This window comes from Trachypithecus francoisi, unplaced genomic scaffold, assembly GCF_009764315.1.
Source record: "Trachypithecus francoisi isolate TF-2019V2 unplaced genomic scaffold, Tfra_2.0 Lachesis_group9, whole genome shotgun sequence".
NCBI classification, from domain to species: domain Eukaryota; kingdom Metazoa; phylum Chordata; class Mammalia; order Primates; family Cercopithecidae; genus Trachypithecus; species Trachypithecus francoisi.
Genome location: NW_022681474.1, coordinates 25,740,454 through 25,758,980, shown reverse-complemented (window position 1 = coordinate 25,758,980; position 18,527 = coordinate 25,740,454). Strand labels below are relative to the sequence as shown.

Genomic DNA, 18,527 nt, shown 5'->3' with positions numbered 1-18,527 from the left:
TTTTTTTTATTTTTTTATTTTTTTATTTTTTTGAGATGAAGTCTCGCTCTGTTGCCCAGGCTGGAGTGCAATGGCATGATCTTGGCTCACTGCAACCTCCGCCTTCCGGGTTCCAGCGATTTTCCTGCCTCAGTCTCCTGAGTGACTGAGATTACAGGCACGTTGCCACCACACCTGACTAATTTTTGTATTTTTAGTAGAGACAGGGTCTCACCATGTTGACCAGGTTGGTCTCAAACTCCGGGCCTCAAGTGATCCGCCTGCCTCCGCCTCCCAAAGTGCTGGGATTGCAGGTGTGAGCCACCATGCCCAACCCAGAAACATTATTATTATTATTATTTTACTATTTGAGATGGAGTCCTGCTCTGTAACCCAGGCTGGAGTGCAATGGAGCCATCTTGACTCACTGCAACCTCTGCCTCCCGGGTTCAAGCTATTCTTCTGTTTCAGCCTCCCGTGTAGCTGGAATTACAGGAGTGCACCACCATGCCCGGTTAATTTTTTTTTTTTTTTTTTTTTGTATTTTTAGTAGAGACAGGGTTTCACCATGTTGGCCAGGCTGGTCTCAAACTCCTGATCTCAGGTGATCCACCCACCTCAGCCTCCCAAAGTGCTGGGATTATAGACATGAGCCACCATGCTCAGCTGGAAATATTATTTTTAAAACAACTTTTAGATAAAAACCACATAATAGTGACTAATATTTATTGAGCCCTTAGTATGTCCCAGTCACTGTTCTAAGAATTTTACATGTATTCACTTAGTTCAACCTCACAATCACTTTATGACATAGGTACTATTATTATCACCACTTTACAGATGAAGAGACTGAAGCATAGAATATACAGTAAGTGGCAGGGCAGAAACTTGAATCTAAGACTCCTATTCCAGAGAACACACTGTTTTTTTTTGTTTTGTTTTGTTTTGTTTTGAGAGGAGGTCTCATTATATTGCCCAGGCTGGAGTGCAGTATAACTCACTGCAGCCTTCACCTCCCAGGCTCAAGCAGTTCTCTCACCTGAGTCTCCCAAGTAGCCTGGACCACAGGTGCAAGCCACATGCTTGGCTATTTTTTAAAGCATTTGTGGAGACAAGGCCTTGCTGTATTTCTCAGGCTGATCTCAAACTTCTGGGCTCAAGTGATTCTCCTGCCTCAAACTCCCAAAGTGCTAGGGTTACAGGCCACCATGCCCCACCAAGGACATACTCTTAATTGGTGTGTCATACCTACTGCCTTTTTCAGTCTAAAGACTTTCCTGGGAAGAAAGTAAATTCCATTTGGTCTCATGAATACATCTTGAGATCTATTCTCAAGATCTATTGTGATGAAGATGAATCTAATTCACGTCGATTCTGAAGATCTTTTAGTGCTTTTTCTGAGTGAAATTTCTAGGACCCATGTGAAAACCTTGTCAGTTAAAAGGAGAGTGTATTAATCTATAAATATTGTATTTATCCAGTTGAGAGAGATCAATCATTAATTGTTTGAATACCTAAGTGAACTGTAGTAAGCATATTTGTGAAGATTAGAAAGTGGGGTCTTGGGCTAGTCATGGTGGCTCATACCTGTAATCCCAGCCCTTTGAGAGGCTGAGGCAGGAGGATTGCTTGAGCCCAGGAGTTCAAGACCAGCCTGGGCAACATCATGAGACCCTGTCTCAAGAAAAATAACTTTACAAAAAAGAAAGTGGGATTTTAATACATAAAGTTCTTAGCATGCTAGAGTTTCAACAACCCACATTTTATCAAGCTAACACATAATTAACATCACACAAAAGCATAGAGTGACTTAAATTTTAGTGCACAATAATAGCAGTGAACTGTGCTGAAGTGTCTGTATATTACTTACATTTAAATTACACCACTGATAATGAAGTTTTGCATGCCAAACCATCTTAAGAAAAACTCCTGTAAGAACCTTACCATTTGGGATCTAGTTTGACACTTAACGATCACTTCACTCCCAGTATATAGGCAATACCACTGAGTTCAGAGATGTTTTGTAACTTCAAAATTGTTTATATTTCTCCTCATTTTATCACTTATAACTAAGAGTTTTGCATATATAATCTGTGTGTGTGTGTGTGTGTGTGTGTGTGTGTGTGTGTGTGTGTGTGTGTGTGTGTGTTTTGCTTGTTTTTGGGATAAGAGCTTGTTCTGTCACTCAGGTAGGAGTGTAGTGGTGTGATCATGACTCACTGCAGCCTCTACCTCCTGGACTCAAGCAATTCTCCCCTCTCAGCATTCTGAATAACCAGGAATACAGGTATGCACCACCATGCCTTGCTAATTTTTTAATTTTTTTGTAGAGATGAGGTCTGAGTTGCCCAGGTTGGTCTTGAACTCCTGGGTTCAAGCGATTCTTCTGTCTTGGCCTCCTAAAGTGCTGGGATTACAGGTGTGAGCCACTGTGCCCAGCCTTAATAAATTTCTACATCCACAGGCATAATAAAAGTGAAAATGGAGATTGACTTGCTGACACACTGGTGTCAGTGCTGTTGAAGCTTGTGCATAAGCAGCAGTTCCCACCAGGAGTCCAGGATGAGAGAAACGGAGATTTAGAGCTATTTTTAATATTTTCAAAAGATGAATGAAACCATAGTTTCATAAGGTTATACAAATTAGTTAAATACCAATTCTTTTGCTTGGAATATGTTAACAGTGTGGTTATCACTCTGGTAATTCACTATGAGCTCTCCAGAAAGGCATTCATTCATCTTTCTTGGGGCAATGCTCAGTGTGTACCAAGCATACGGTAGGGAGTAAACAGTTATTTCGCGCAGTGACTGCATGCCAACGGATGCTCTCATTGGCTGCTGATAACATCATAGAGACGTCTGGGATTTATTAGATCAACCAGATGGTTAGAGTGTTATGACATGCTAGTGTTTTAACAACCCAAGTTTTATCAATTTAATATACAATTAACATCATACATAAGCATCAAGAGACTGTTAAATTTTAGTGGGCAATAATAGTTGTGAATGGTCCTAAATTGCCTGTATATTACCTACATCCTTGCTTGTTGGTATCAACTAACATTTTATTTATTTGCATGACATTAAAACAATGACACTGATATGTGCAATTTCAACAATATTTATTTATGTATTTTGAAACCGACTTATGAGACTGGCTAATTTTTTTTTTTTTTTTTTTGTATTTTTGGTAGAGATGGGGTTTCACCATGTTTTCAAGCTGATATCAAACTCCTGGGCTCAAGCAATCCACCTGCTTCAGCCTCTTAAAGTTCTAGGATTACAGGTGTGAGCCACCATGCCCAGTCTGATATGTGCAATTTTTATATTGTTAAATTTTGATAAGGGATAAAAGACTACACATTGAGTGCAAGGTACTCTGCCCAGGTGATGGGTGCACCAAAATCTCAGAAATCACCACTAAAGAACTTAATCATGTAACCAAACATGACTTGTTCCTCAAAAACCTATTAAAATAAGAAAGAAAGAATGAAGGGAAAAAAGCAATTAAAAAGCTTTTGATAATTATTTTTACCTGATAAATGGATGGCTTGATTTTGCAAGAGAAAAAAGAGATACACAATTGAAAGAAATGCCTTCCAATATATGCATTTTAGCCAGAAGGACTCTTTCAAAGGAGTCCAATTCACTGGGAAAGCTAATGAAAGGAATTTCCACCAAGGATGGAAAAGGAGCCTTTGGTGGTGAAAGGTGGTGAAAATCCAGGGGTAGAAGGGGAAAAAAAAAAAAAATATATATATATATATATATATATACACACACACACACACACACGCACACATATATACACACACATATATATACACACATTTATATATAAGCATATGCTCTCTATATATAGCATATAAATACACACACACACAAACACACACACACACACACACACAGAATATACCATTCCCCTTTCGTCCCCTCCCCTCTACCCCTACCTGTCCCATTTCTCCAGCCTAACTGCAGAGTTGAATGCAGCTTTACCAGGGTTCTCTGAAACTCAAGCATAACAAATAAGGAGAAATCTTGTTTCCTGTGGCCATTACTCAAGGTAGGTGGAGGGGCCCTAAAAGTTGGGAAAAGGTGATGCAATACTGGCAAGGTAGGACTCTGGCATTCCTGGGTCCTCTCACCAAATACCTTCAAAATTTCTTTTTTAACCATCTAAAGTACTTTGCATTTCTCTGTAAATCTCTAAATACTGAAATACTGAGCCTTAACTTTCAAATACTGGCTTAAACTCAATTTGGGGAGAAAGGAATCTGCTTTGAGAATAGAATGCCAGTTTATTTTCTTCTTCTTTCTTTTTTTAAGTTAAAAATAATTTATTTATTTATTTTTTTTTTGTAGAGATGAGGTCTCACTATGTTGTCCAGGCTGGTCTCAAACTCCTGGGCTCAAGCAATCCACCTGCCTCTGCTTCCCAAAGTGCTAGGATTACAGGAATGAGCCACCACCCCAGCCTAATTTATATTTATCTATATTTATATTTGTCTATATTTTTCAAAGTTTCCAAATACCAAATTACAAATACCAAAATATGTAGGTATTGCCTTTGTCATCAGAGAGCAAAACAAGAAAACTTATTTTTAAAATGATATACTATAGAACAGGGAAATAGGCAAACATCTTCACAGCAGTTTGGGAACAGTTGAAATCCAAACTTTGGAGGCCAAATTGTCATTGCCACTAAGAGTAATGTTACAGTAAGATTAAGTATGGTTTACAAAGTGCTTTTATGTACCTTTTCCAGTGTACATTAACAGTTACAAGAGGCATGTTCCTCCCCACAGCCAGATTACTATCTAAATGCTGGTTTCCTGGATATGTAAGAGAGATGTGAGGAAACCAGGGAATATGAATTTCCCCTGACATGGTTTGGGTTTGTGTCCCCACTGAAATCTCACATGGAATTATAATCCCCAATGTTGGAGGAGGGGCCTAGTGGGAGGTGATTGAATCATGGGAGACTCCCCATTGCTGTTCTTGAGATAGTGAGTTCTCACGAGATCTGGTTGTTTAAAAGTGTGCGGCACTGACGGGCACGGTGGCTCACGCCTGTAATCCCAGCACTTTGGGAGGCCGAGGCGGATGGATCACGAGGTCAGGAGATGGAGACCATCCTGGCTAACACAGTGAAACCCCGTCTGTACTAAAAATACAAAAAATTATCCAGGCGTGGTGGCGGGCGCCTGTAGTCCCAGCTACTTGGAGGCTGAGGCAGGAGAATGGCGTGAACACGGAAGGCGGAGCTTGCAGTGAGCCGAGGTCGTGCCACTGCACTCCAGCCTGGGTGACAGAGCGAGACTCCATCTCAAAAATAAATAAATAAATAAGTAAAAATAAAAATAAAAGTGTGCAGCACCTTCCACTTTGCCCTCTTCCTCCTTCTCAAGCAGTGTAAGACGTGCCAGCTTCCCCTTCGTCTTTCACCATGATTGTAAGTTTCCTGAGGCCTCCCCAGTCATGCTTCCTGTATAGCTTGTGGAACTGTGAGTCGATTAAACGTCTTTTTTTTTTTTTTTTAATTACCCAGTCTCAGGTAGTTCTTTACAGCAATGCAAGAACAGACTAATACACCCCTCATATTCATTTATTTATTCAGAAAACCTTGAACATTTACCATATTCCAGATAAAGCTATGAACTTCGAATAAAGTAGAGAACAGGATAGACATGGTCTCTGTTCTCTGAAAGGTTACCTGCTAGTTGAGAGGTTGCAAGGAAAAGTAAACACATAAAATAATTGTAACATCTATTACATGCTATGAGGAGGTCAGTTCCCTCCAGCCAAAGACCACCAGGAACACACCTGTAGTTAAAGAAGTTGGATTATTGCTCGTTGCATCAAGAACACACACCATATAGAACTGTAGGTTGTGTCACTAAGAGGGTGTTGGAAAGAATCTGGTTGGAAGAAGCGAGCTGGATGATTTTGGAGGAAGGCCTAAGGTCATGGTGGTTTGCCCTAAATTAGATAACTGTCAGAAAGAGGGGACAGTTCTATGACTGGGCATAGAAGCAGCAGTCACTTATTTTTATTTATTTTATTTTATTGTTATTATTTTTAGAGTCAGGGTCTTGCTTTGTCACCCAGACTGCAGTGCAGTGATGTGATCATAACTCACTGTGGCCTGAAAGTCCTAGGCTCAAGCAATTCTCCCACCTCAGCCTCCTGAGTAGCTGGGACCACAGACACCATTCCCAGCTGCAGTCACTCATTTAACAAGAGAGGAGAAAAAGTCTGGTATTTTGTGGGTCGTACAGTGGCCTTGCTTTTGTAAGTGCTTAAACAAACTTATGAAATAGGCTTATTTTGTCTCATTCTGTCATGGTCTCAGGATAACCTTGTCAGAGTTTGCTATCTGTGAGATCATCTATGTCTAAGAGCAGGGAAACAGAGCCCAGCTGTTGCTGCCAGGACGGCTTCTGAAAGCCAGGGACTCCTCTTTGTATAAAGCTCCTCCCTTACAGCTGACGCTAATTTTTTTTTTTTTTTTTTTTGAGACAGGATCTCATCTTGTCACCCAGGCTGGAGTGCAGTGGTGCTATTACAGCTCACAGCAGCCTCAGCCTCCAAAACTGAAGGGATCCTCTCATCTCAGCCCCACAAGTAACTGGGACTGCAATTGTGCACCACCACACCCAGCTAATTTTTGTATTTTTGATAGAGGCGGAATCTCACTATGCTGTCCATGCTGGTCTCGAACTCCTGGGCTCAAGACATCCTCCTGCCTTGGCCTCCCAAAGTGCTTGGATTACAGACACGAGCCACTGCTCCCAGTCCTATTTTATGTTATTTTTTCCTGTGATTCAGAATCAGTTGTGACCAGGCATGGTGGATCGCTTGAGCCCAGGAGTTCAAGACAAAAAATAATAATAATTAGCCCAGGCTGGTGGCATGTACCTGTGGTCCCAGTTACTCAGGAGGCTGAGGTGGGAGAGTTGCTTGAGCCTGGGAGACGGAGGCTGCAGTGAGCTATGATTGCACCACTGCATTCCAGTGTGGGCAATAGAGCAAGACCCTGTCTCAAAAAAAATAAATAAAAACCAAAAAAAAAAAAAAAAAAAGCAACAGACAAACAAAACAAAACAAACACAAATAAAATAAGTGAAATAAAGTCCTTCTCTCTCAGCCAAGCTGTGACATTCCCTTCTGTACCTGACAAGACAATACTTGCATGTTTAGTGACTGAGCATTTGCTCTATGTAAGTAGTCAATAAGTAGTTTTGAGGATCATCTATTTATAGCTAACAGTAACACAGGCCCCAGATGCTCCCAATAAACAGAAGCAAATGCCAGTCCTGTGACTAGAGATGATGACAGTTATGATATTGGCAGCAGTTGGAAATGATGGTTTTGAAAACAGTAAAAAAATCACGAAGTATGTTCTATTTTTTTCATCCCCTCACCCTACCTGAATTCACTGCCTGCAGCTTTCTATTGTAATTCGAAACAAGTATATTAGGAATATGTTTGTGTGCTGTAGATGCTGTCTTGAATACCATGGCAACTGTGTGCTCTTAGAGTCAAACATTTTGTCTAGATTATACATTTGGAATTTTTAAAAATGATATTTAGAAACAATGGGTATATTTCTGTAATAGCTTTAGACGTGGAATTCTTGCTCAGAGACAGATAAAGTTAAGCTTAAGTGAAAGAAGGGTGGGAGATCAGGAACTGACAATGCTCAGGAGGAAAAGCTTAGTTTCCAATAATGGAAGGCTTGCAAACGTTCTTTTTTCTTGTAATCTCAACACTTTGAGAGGTCAAGGCGGGAAGATCGTTTGAACCCAGGAGTTCAAGACCAGTCTGGGCAACATACTGAGACTCTGCCTCCACAAAATAAATAAATAAATAAATTAGTCAAGTGGGATAGTACAAGCCTGAAGTCCCACCCACTCAGGAGGGTGAGGTGGGAGGATCCCTTGAGCTTTGGAGGTCAAGGCTGCAGTGAGCCGAGATTGCACCACTGCACTCCAGCCTGGGTAACAGAGTGAAAAAATATATACATTTTTTATAGGAATAGGGTCTTGCTATGTTGCCCAGGCTGGTCTCAAACTCCTGAGCTCAAGTGATCCTCCCACCTCAGCCTCCCAAGTAGCTGGGAGTGCAGTTGTGCACTACTGCACCTAGTTCACAATCATCCTCTTGTTGGCAGGTACACACTTCCAATGTATACAAGTATAGAGAGGAATGGAAAAACAACTGGCTTGTGAGTCAGGAAGTCCTGCTCAGGCTTCCTGGCTCTACTGCTAAGTGTGTGACCAAGAGTTTTGTGCCTTAGTTTCCCTATTTGGATGATCAAGAAGTTGTTCTAGAGATCTCCAAGGTCCATGCAGCTTTATGCTTGTGAAATGAGGCTTTCTCTTCCTGAGGCCATGCATACTTGAGAGCCCTTCCCTTGTATTTCCTTATACATAGAGCAGGAGTTCAACTTAGAGTTATAACAAACTTTAGTTTAAACTCTGACTCTTCCCACCTATTTGCTATGTGTCCTTGGGAAAGTTCTTTATTTGTGAAATGGTTCTTATAATAGTAACCACCTCATAGGGTTGTTGGGAGGATTGACATGAGTTTAATATTAGCATCTAGCTCATATGTTACACAGATTATATGAGACAATACGCGCACAATTTGTTTAGTACTGTGCTTGGCCCATCAAAAGCAATCAATAAATGTCAACAAATATAAATAACAACCTTAAAGGACATTTTTCCCTTTTGAGCGCCTTTGGTGTAACTCACAGCCAGCCAGCCTTATGGAATTAAAACAGACAAACAATTTTTTAAAGTCCCTTATGGTAATCTTTAATTTAATTTTTTTTGACACAGGATCTCACTATGTTACCCAGGCTGATCTCCAACTCTTGGCCTCAAGCCATCCTCTCGAATCAGCCTCCCAAAGTGCTGGGATTACAGGCATGAGCCATCCGACCTGACCAAGAAATCCGGGGATACAAAGTGTCCCAAGTAAAATAGTAATTCAGATGCACATTTCTTGAATAATCATGACACAATTTAACATCTGTTCCCTGGGACTAACTGGTTCATGCCACTAACCCTCACCACACTGGGATTTTTCAGGCCTAGATTTCAGGTTAAGAGGGTTTTCTGCATAACTATCTAAAAAATACTGTGCCCAGGTCTAAGCCTTTGGAGAGAATTGCCTCTGGTCAGTGAAAGTTTACCTGCCTGCCCCTCCAGCTTTTCACGCTGTATCTTAATCTTATTATTTAGTTTATCTAAAAGGAGCTGTCTCTTAGTATTGCTTTCCTATCAGTGACTTACACATACGGATGCAGTTATATTTGCATGTTTTGGCCTCAGTTGTATACTGCCTATTAATCAGCTATCATAGCAGTAGCTACTAAACCCATATTAACATCAGAGTTACTTCTGATCCCTCTGAATTTAATTTAAGAAGATGATTTGGGCTGGCTACGGTGGATCAAGCCTGTAATCCCAGCACTTTGGGAGGCCGAGGTGGGCGGATCACAAGGTCAGGAATTCGAGACCAGCCTGACCAACATGGTGAAACCCCATCTCTACTAAAAATACAAAAATTAGCCGGGCGTGGTGGCAGGCGCCTGTAATCCCAGCTACTTAGGAGGCTGAGGCAGGAGAATCACTTGAACCCGGGAGACAGAGGTTGCAGTGAGCCAAGATTGTGCCATTGCACTCCAACCTGGGTGACAGAGGGAGACTCCGTCTCATAAACAAAAACAAACAAACAAAAAAAGAAGATGATCTGGTAGGGCACAGTGGCTCACACCTGTAATCCTGCACTTTGGGAGACTAAGTTGGGAGGATCATTTGAGGCCAAGAATTTGAGACCAGTCTGGGCAACATAATGAGACCCTCATCTCAAAACAATAAAACATGACAATTAGAAATTAAAATAATAATAATTTTTAAAAAAGCTTGGTAATTCCAGCTATTAGGGATAGTGAAGCCGGAGGATCGCTTGAGGCCAGGAACTATGGGCTGCAGTGAGCTATGATTTCACCACTGCACTCCAACCTGGGCAACCTGTGAGTGAGACTCTATCTCAATGTTTTTTTTTTTAAAAAAAAAAGACAATTAGAAATGTGCTATGTACATATATATCCAGCCACAAAATTATAAGTAATCATTAAAAATTCAAACATTTTAAACCGGGCATAGTGATACATACCTATAGTCCCAGCTACTTGGGAGGCTGAGGCAGGAGGATGCTTGAGCCCTGAAGTTCAAGGATGAAGCCTGTGAATAACCATGGCACTCCAGCCTGAGCAACATAGCAAGACCCTCCCTCCAATTTAAGTAAGAAATAAGTATCCTAAGTGATAGTACTTCATAACCCCATCCAGAGATAATATCCCTATTAATGTCTTCCAAATTTTCTCTATACGTGTTCTATACATGCTTCTTCATTGAAATGGGATAATAATTAAAATCATTTGAATATTTTGTCATTGGTTTCTTTTGTAATTTTATTTTATTTTATTATTTTTTATTTTTTGGAATCTAGGCCTTTTTCTGTCACTCAGGTTGGAGTGCAGTGGTGCGATCACAGCTCACTGCAGCCTCAGTCTCCTGGGCTCAAGTGATCCTCCCACTTCAGCCTTTTATTTTTTTGTAGAGAGGGGTTCTCACTCTGATATACAGGCTGGCCTCGAATTCCTGAACTCAAGTGATCCTCCTTTTTTTGGCTTCCTGAAGTGCTGGGATTAGAGGCTTTGTAATTTTAAATTAAATGTGTAATAGTCAAAAATTGTGTGATTCATATTTTGATAATTATGTTTCCAACTGGCATATAGACATTCTAAGAGTCCTCCAAAGCTGGGACTGCAGCTGTCTTGGTCACCAGTATGTCCCCAGAACCCAGCCCCCCACACAGCAGGTACTCAATAAATATATGTCAGCCGAATGTTGAGTGTATGAATGACTAAATAACCAAAATGCTACAGACTTCTCAGTGTCTTTCTGGGATAATTCTTATTATTATTATCATTATTTTCGATGACTTCACTTCCAATGATATAATTCTTAAGTAAAGTTGCTTGATCAAATTCATGAACATTTTACATTTTTATAGAGAGCTCCAAATTGATCTGTGAGGAATTTATAGTAATTTGTACTCCATCAACAGTGAATTAGAGAGCCTATTTTCCCACACTTTCCAAAACATGTGGAATTGTACAACAAAATGCGTACGACTGAAGAGAGGATTATTTTGAAACTCGATTTATTACATCTCTGTAATTGTGAGGAGATGACAAATGTTATTTTCGTTTTTGGAGGGAAGGTTGGGAAAGATAAAATAGAGTTCCATTTAAATGGGAGATTTAGGTCTATCGTACTTGACTTTGCAAAAGTTTCAAAAATCATTTGATCTTGGATATAGCTCAAATATGGATTGTCATATGTATATGGTATACTGTTGCAGTTGCTCAAGTTTTTCCTCAAAAAACTTAAATTACATAGTAAATGTTTAAAACTCCTTGTGGAAGTATAACATAACAGAGAAAAGGGCACATATTGTAAGTCTTTGGTCCAGTGAATTTTCACAAACTGAATGTATTTATGGAGCTGGCACCCAGAACAAGAAACTGAATATTCTTAGTACCCCAATATTCAATAGAAGAATATTGAATAATATTCTTCTATTCAATTAGAAGCCCACTGAATAAGGTCTCATTTATACGGGTATCTGTCTCGATTACATCCGAAAATTGATCGTATGTATAGCAGTAATAATAGTAATGTACATTTTCTATTAATATATTTAAGTTACATTTGTATATACTTACATGTGTATTGTATAGGGATTCATATTGAAGTTTTTCTGTGGAATTTCTCTCATCATTATACAACGTGTTTTAAAGACAGGTCAGTAGAAATACATAGACGATCCCTCACGTCACGCATAGCTAAAATTAAAATCACTGATTACTCTGTGCATTCTTAGAGGTTTCCAGATAGTGCTGAACACCAACCATGCAAGTCATAGAAACAGCTGAGGATTCCGTGTAACACTCAATGACGAGGGTGATTCAGGCCCATTGCTATTATTAGAGCAAGTAAGTGCTAAACAAACTACTAAATAATGCCCTTGGAAGAGGGGAAGAAAGTGAATCTGAGTATCTGGCCCTTAATCTCTCCAAACTGTACCAGTCCCAATCCAAATGTCACGTCAGTCCCTATTCCCGTTGCTCTTGGCCTTGGACTCTGCATGTCTGCTGCCAGGGCAGAGTCGAGCTCCATGTGGCTGTGTCTATGAGTGACCTGAACTCACCTCTCTTCGTCAAGTGCTTCTCTAGGAAGAAAGGGAGAGATGTGTGCTATGGTCAAGAAACAGTTCAGAGACTCCAGTAGGCACATTTCTCAGATCTTTTGTCACATTTTACTGTGACTTCAATTGAAATTATTGTCTTATTGGGCTTTTAAAAAGTGCCAGAGATCCTTTGGTAGTTCATAAGCATGAATGACTGGGTATTCACGCACATGTGTGAGATGTGCCACCCTGGCAGGTGTAGTGGCTCCCACCTGTAATCCCTGCACTATGGGAGGCTGAGGCAGGAGGATGGCTTGAGCCCAGGAGTTTGAGCCCAGCCTCGGCAACAAAGTGAGAACTTGTCTCTACAAAGAATATAAAAATTAGCCAGATGGTATGCACCTGTGGTCCCAGCTATATACGAGGCAGAAGTGGGAGGATCCCTTGACCCAGGAGGTGGAGGTTGCAGTGAGCCATGTTCTCACCTCTGTACTCCAGCCTGGGCAATAGAGCTAGACTCTGTCTAAGAAAAAAAAAAAAAGAAAGAGACCTACCACCCTTGAACCTTGTTATGACATCAGCACATTAGCTGTCTGACATGAAAGAAAAGAAAGAAAGTGCCAGAAACAACACAACAGTTGTACGATTTTGTGTGGGTAATAATTACATTTTACATTTGAAGGCCCAAGTCTGAAAGGTGAGCACCAGCCATACAAATGGAATCAAAGCAGAAGCTAACACAACTCTCTCCAGTGAAAAATAAAATCAGTCGCACAACGAGACAAACTGGTATAATATGAAATACATTTGAGCTTTGTCCCCAGTTCCTGACATGGAGCGCCTAAATGCCTTGTAATTGCCCAAGTGATAATGGTGATAGGTGCATCTTCTGTTAGAATATTTGGTTCTTGTACAAAGTTGTTGAACACCGCAGAATTTCCTGAGTGATAGGAAACTCACCACTGCTGGGTTTTTTTTGAGACAGGGTCTTGCTCTGACACTCAGGCTGGAGTGCAGTGGCACAAACAGCTCACTGCAGCCTGGAACTCCCAGGCTTAAGTGATCTTCCCACCTAAACCTGCCAAGTAGCTGGGACTACAGGTGCACATCACCACACCTGGCCAATTTTATTTGTTTATTTATTTTTTGTTTTTTTAGAGACAAGGTCTCACCATGTTGCCCAGGCTGGTCTTGAACTCCTGAGCTCAAGCGATCATCTCACCTCAGCCTCCCATAATACTGGGGTTACAGGCATGAGCCACTTTGCCTGGCCCCCCAAGCATTTTTGATCACACCTGAGTTTATGCTAATGAGGTGACTTATGGCGAGGTGCTTAGATAGCTTCAAGATGGGGCTAACCAGTCACTAGAAAGAACAAGTGATTAGAGGACTAAAGTATCAAAACATTCAGCTGCTCCCACCAACTGTAAAGTATCAGAACATTCAGCCCCTCCCACCAACCTCCAGGGAAAGGGTCATCAGGGGCACTTGAGATTAAACTCCGTAAAAACTCTGGGACAATGGAAGCTCTGCTCTCCCTCCTCCAAAACACCCTCTCCATCTCTTCCTCTGTATGCTTGGTAATATCCTTTATAAGAAACTGGTAAACCTCAGTGTTTCTCTGAGTTCTGGGAGCTGTCCTAGCAAATTAGCTGAACCCAAGTGGGGACTGTTGGAGCTCTGGTTTGTGGCAATTGAGTCAGAATGGGTGGCCTGGACTTGAGATTGGGATCTAAAGAAGCGGTTGTCTTTGGGGACTGTGACCTCACCCTGTGGGCTCTGACACTGCCTCTAGGTAGATAGTGTCAGAATTGAATTGAATTATATAGGGCACCCAGTCGGTTGGTGTGTAGGGAAAAACCTATGTCTAGTCACAGAAGTGTGTTCTGTGTTTCATTGAGCAGGTGAGTAGAAAGGAAAAAAGTATTTGTTTTTCCCTTAATGCAGAAAAATTTTTTAAAATAATTCTAAATGTACCAAATAATTACAAATTTCACCTTTTTTTTTTTTTGAGACAGATTCTCCTTCTGTCTCCCAAGCTGCAGTGCAGTGGCGTGATAATGGCTTACTACAACCTGAACTCTCAGGTTCACGCAATCTTCCCACCTCAGCCTGCCCTGAGGTGCTGGGACCACAGACAGGTGCTACCACACCGGGCTAATAAAATTTCACTTTCATTCAGCAACATTCAGAATCTCAGTAAATCAGAGACATAATTTAAAATAGAATGAAGTTCAATGTAAGTTTGAGGTATAACACTTGGAGAAAAATCATCAACTTGGTGGGTGACATTTTTGTGTATTTTTCTCATTTTATCCTTATAATGGTACAGTGATTTAGTTACTGCTATTACTACTGCCATCTTATAACTGAGGATACTGAGATAAGTGACTACCCCTCATGACCCACCTGGTCCTGGTCAGGGATGAAGGGAGAAGAGCACCCTGGTCTCTTTGACTCCAAAGTTTGTTCTCCTAAATAGAATGTTCTATGAAGTGACCACATATTCCTTCGGTTCAATGATTCTACAATCTTTAGCCTAAAATGTGAATATGGAAATAGGTCAAAGACAGAAGTGGATTTAAATGCCACTTTCATGGGTACCTGCTGTATACCAGGCATGGTGCAAAATGTGCCTCAAGGATGTTATCTTTTTTTTCTTTTTCTTTTTTATTTTTTTGCAGACAGCATCTTGCAATGTTGTAGGTTGCCCGGGCTGGTCTTGAACTCCTGGTCTCAAGGGGATCCTTCCACCTCGATTCCCAAAGCGTTGGGATTATAGGTGTAAGCTGTCACGCCCAGCCAAGGATGTTCTCACTTAATCCTGTTACAACCAGTTTTCTGATGAATCTTAGGAGAGCTGAAGAAGCTTGCCCAAGATCAGGCAGGTAAGAGGTGTGAAGGTGGGGTTTGGCAGCAGGTCCGTCAGTCAGACTAGAGACTACAGTGCTCCCTCAAGGGGACTTCTGAACAGATGAAACATATCAGAAAAGTTACACTCTGGCTTCTGTCTTTAAGAATAATCCTTAGGCATCTCGGAGGCACATGGTTCTGTTTGGTCAAGTGCATGGCTGTCCCTGTTATTTGTGGGTCTAAGGCACAAGTATGGGTGGAGGCCCACATACCATATGACTAAATGTGTAAACACAAACCAAGTTAACATGCTGCTAAATAGATTATGTTCAATCTTTCTACCTAGATAAACAGATCTTTAGGATGTGTGGAAGGCCAGGTTTCAGTTTCTAATTCTCCTTAGCATGACAAGCCAGGGGTGATAGCATGAGGCACTTCTCTTCCTCTGCAATGAAGGATCGTGTGCTGCACCTCCAGCCCTCCAACCCACAGGAGCTCTGAGCTGTGCATCACCCTCCAGGGTCTTGGGTGCATGCCTGACTGCACCATCTGCTCTTAAGAAGAGGGCCCCCAGGAAGGAGCTGGAGCAAGGCCTCTAAATCAACCTGAGGCCATTTGGCAGGGAAGTCAGGGGTACTTTGAAGCTTGATCTAGACAGGGGCCATGTGACTGTCGGGTAGGGCATGGCACCTGAGCTGCATCTCCCCATCCAGAGGCTACAGTGGAGAAAGTTCAGAGCAAGGCCCCGCTGTGCTCAGGGCTGCTCCTGCTGGGCCTAAAGGCCCAAAGTACTGCTTGTGGTGCAGAGCCAAATTCAAAGAAGCATCCTTGGCCGGGTGCAGTGGTGCACATCTGTAATCCCAAGCACTTTGGGAGGTCAAGGCGGGTGAATCACCTGAGGTCAGGGGTTCGAGACCAGCCTGGTCAACATGGTGAAACCCCATCTCTATAAAAATACAACAAAAATTAGCCAGATGTGGTGGACAGCTGTAATCCCAGCCACTCAGGAGGTTGAGGCACAAGAATCGCTTGAACACAGGAGGTAGAGGTTGCAGTGAGCCGAGATCGCACCACTGCACTCCAACGTGGGCGACAGAGTGAGACGCTGTCTCGGGAAAAAAAAAAAAAAATGACCCAAACAAACAAAAAAAAACAAAGCGGCATCCTTGAAACAACCAATATTAGTTTGTTTTTTGCTTTTTGTTATGTTTTTTGTTTGTTTGTTTTTCAGACAGGGTCTTGAGACCCAGGCTGGAGTGTAGTGATACTATCACAGCTCACTGCAACCTAGACCTCTTGAGCTTGAGCAATCTTCCCATTTCAGCTTCCAGAGTAACTGAGACCACAGGTGTGTATCACCACACCTAGTTAATTTTATTTATTTTATTGTAGAGACAGAGTCTCCCTATGTTTCCCAGGCTGGTCTCAAATGCTTGACCTCAAGCAATCTTCCTGCCTCAGCGTCCCAAAGTGCTGGGATTACAGATGTGAGCCCCCATGGCGGCCACCAATATTAGTTTTTAAAACTATTTCCCATCCTTTAACCTTGCCTAGACTCTAAAACATTCAAAGTCATCCATTGCTGGCTGGGTGTGGTGACTCATGCCTGTAATCCCAGTACTTTGAGAGGCTGAGGTGGGAGGATCACTTGAGGCCAGGAGTTCCAGACCAGCCTGGGCAACATAGTAAGACCCCAGCCCTATACAAAAATTTTAAAAATTAACTGAGTGTGGTGGCTTGCATCTATAGTCCCAGCTACTCAGGATGCTAAGGCTAGAAGAGCTACTTGAACTCAGGAGTTCAAGACAGCAGTGAGCTTGATCACGCCACTGCACTCAATGTGGGCAACAGAATTAAAGCCTATCTCTAAAAATAAAATAAAATAAAAATTGTTTAAAGTTATCCAGTAAATATATCCCAGAAATAATTTTTCAGTCCTCCTCTTTTCACAATTTTCTACCATCTTACTGGCTCCAAAGGCCCTCCAAGCACACATACCCCCTAATCAAGAAGGACAGTCTCTCCCTGTAATGCCCAGGTCAATTTCTCTGGCCTGCCTACGTCCCTTCCTCCTTCTTTCCCTTTCTTTCTTTTTTATTTTTCTCACTTCCTTTTCTTCTCCCAGCTTTTAATTATGTGAACCCGCTTAGCTTTCCTTAAGAAAAATTTCTTGTTCCTCTTCCAGCCTAGGTTTCATGTATTCTTAGATTTTTGCCTCACAGATATTTTTAACCAAGGAAAAGAGGAGCACTTGAGGGATGAGGGTGGGCAGGGTGTCAAGAGAAGGTGAGTGAACAACAAGTAGATTCCCTGGACTGAGAGACTGGGTGCATAGAGACTTGATATGCTAAGAAAGACCAAGTTCCTTGGGTGGAACCTAAAACAAACAAATAAACAAACAAACAAACAAAAACTGCGAAAATGAGAGTCAGGTAGGCACCAAATAAACTGTATATATTTTACCTTTTATTTGTTTTGTTTGTTTGTTTGAGACAGGGTCTCGATTTCACTCAGGCTGGAGTATGGTAACATGAACCTGGCTCATTGCAGCCTCAACCTCCTGGGCTCCAGTGATCCTCCCACCTCAGCCCACCAAATAACTGGAATTACAGGTGTGTGCCACCATGCCCAGCCAAGTTTGGGGGATTTTTTTGGTAGATACATGGTCTCGCTTTGTTACCCAGGCTGGTCTGGAACTCCTGTGTCAACCCATCCACCCATCTCAGCTTCCCAAAATGCTGAGATTACAGGCATAAGCTACCATACCTGGCCATATTTTGCCTTTTCTTTTAGAAATGTGTACACTAAAAGACTAATTTTTGACATTAAAATTCAGGGAAATCACTAAAAATATATATGATGACTTTCAGGATTTGTTTTTTTAATGCTTAATTTGATTACTTGTGTGTTTTTTGACTTGACTACTGTGTGTTTTTCTATATTTGTTTTACTTAAAAAATAACAACAATAGAGCTGGGCATGGTGGCTTGATCCTGTAGTCCCAGCTACTTGGAGGCTGATACAGGAGGATTCTTTGAGCCCAGGAGATGGAGGCTGCAGTGAGCAATGATCACACCACTGTACTCCAGCCTAGGAAACAGAGTGAGGCCCTGTCTATAAAATAAAAATAAAATAATGACAATAAAAAACCATTTGTAAAAACCAGATATACTCCCAACACATCAGGTTATACAGTTTGGGCAACCCAATATATATATATTACTAGCTATGCAACATTGGGAAGACAGTATTAACAGAAACTGCAGTTCACATCATTGAGTTCAAGTGATTTATCGATGGTGGTTTTTCCTTTGAATCTAGAATATTTTTCTAAATGTAAGAAATACCTGCCAGATTGATTGTATTGTACTTAGCTTATATGAATGTTAACATTTTATTTGATTTTTTATTTTTAGAGAAAGGGTC

At 41.4% G+C, this 18,527-nt stretch overlaps 1 long non-coding RNA gene and 1 pseudogene across 2 annotated transcripts in view; both read left to right on the top strand.

Annotated features, from left to right (window-relative positions):
- The first annotated feature begins 811 nt into the window (after positions 1-811).
- LOC117082294 overlaps positions 812-18,527 on the top strand; it is a 29,921-nt gene continuing 12,205 nt past the window's right edge. For both annotated transcript variants that reach the window (XR_004436540.1, XR_004436539.1), the window contains exons 1-2: positions 812-847; positions 14,933-15,136. This is a non-coding gene — a long non-coding RNA (uncharacterized LOC117082294). The remainder of the gene's footprint in view (positions 848-14,932; positions 15,137-18,527) is intronic.
- On the top strand, positions 12,434-12,504 carry LOC117082928 (annotated as a pseudogene).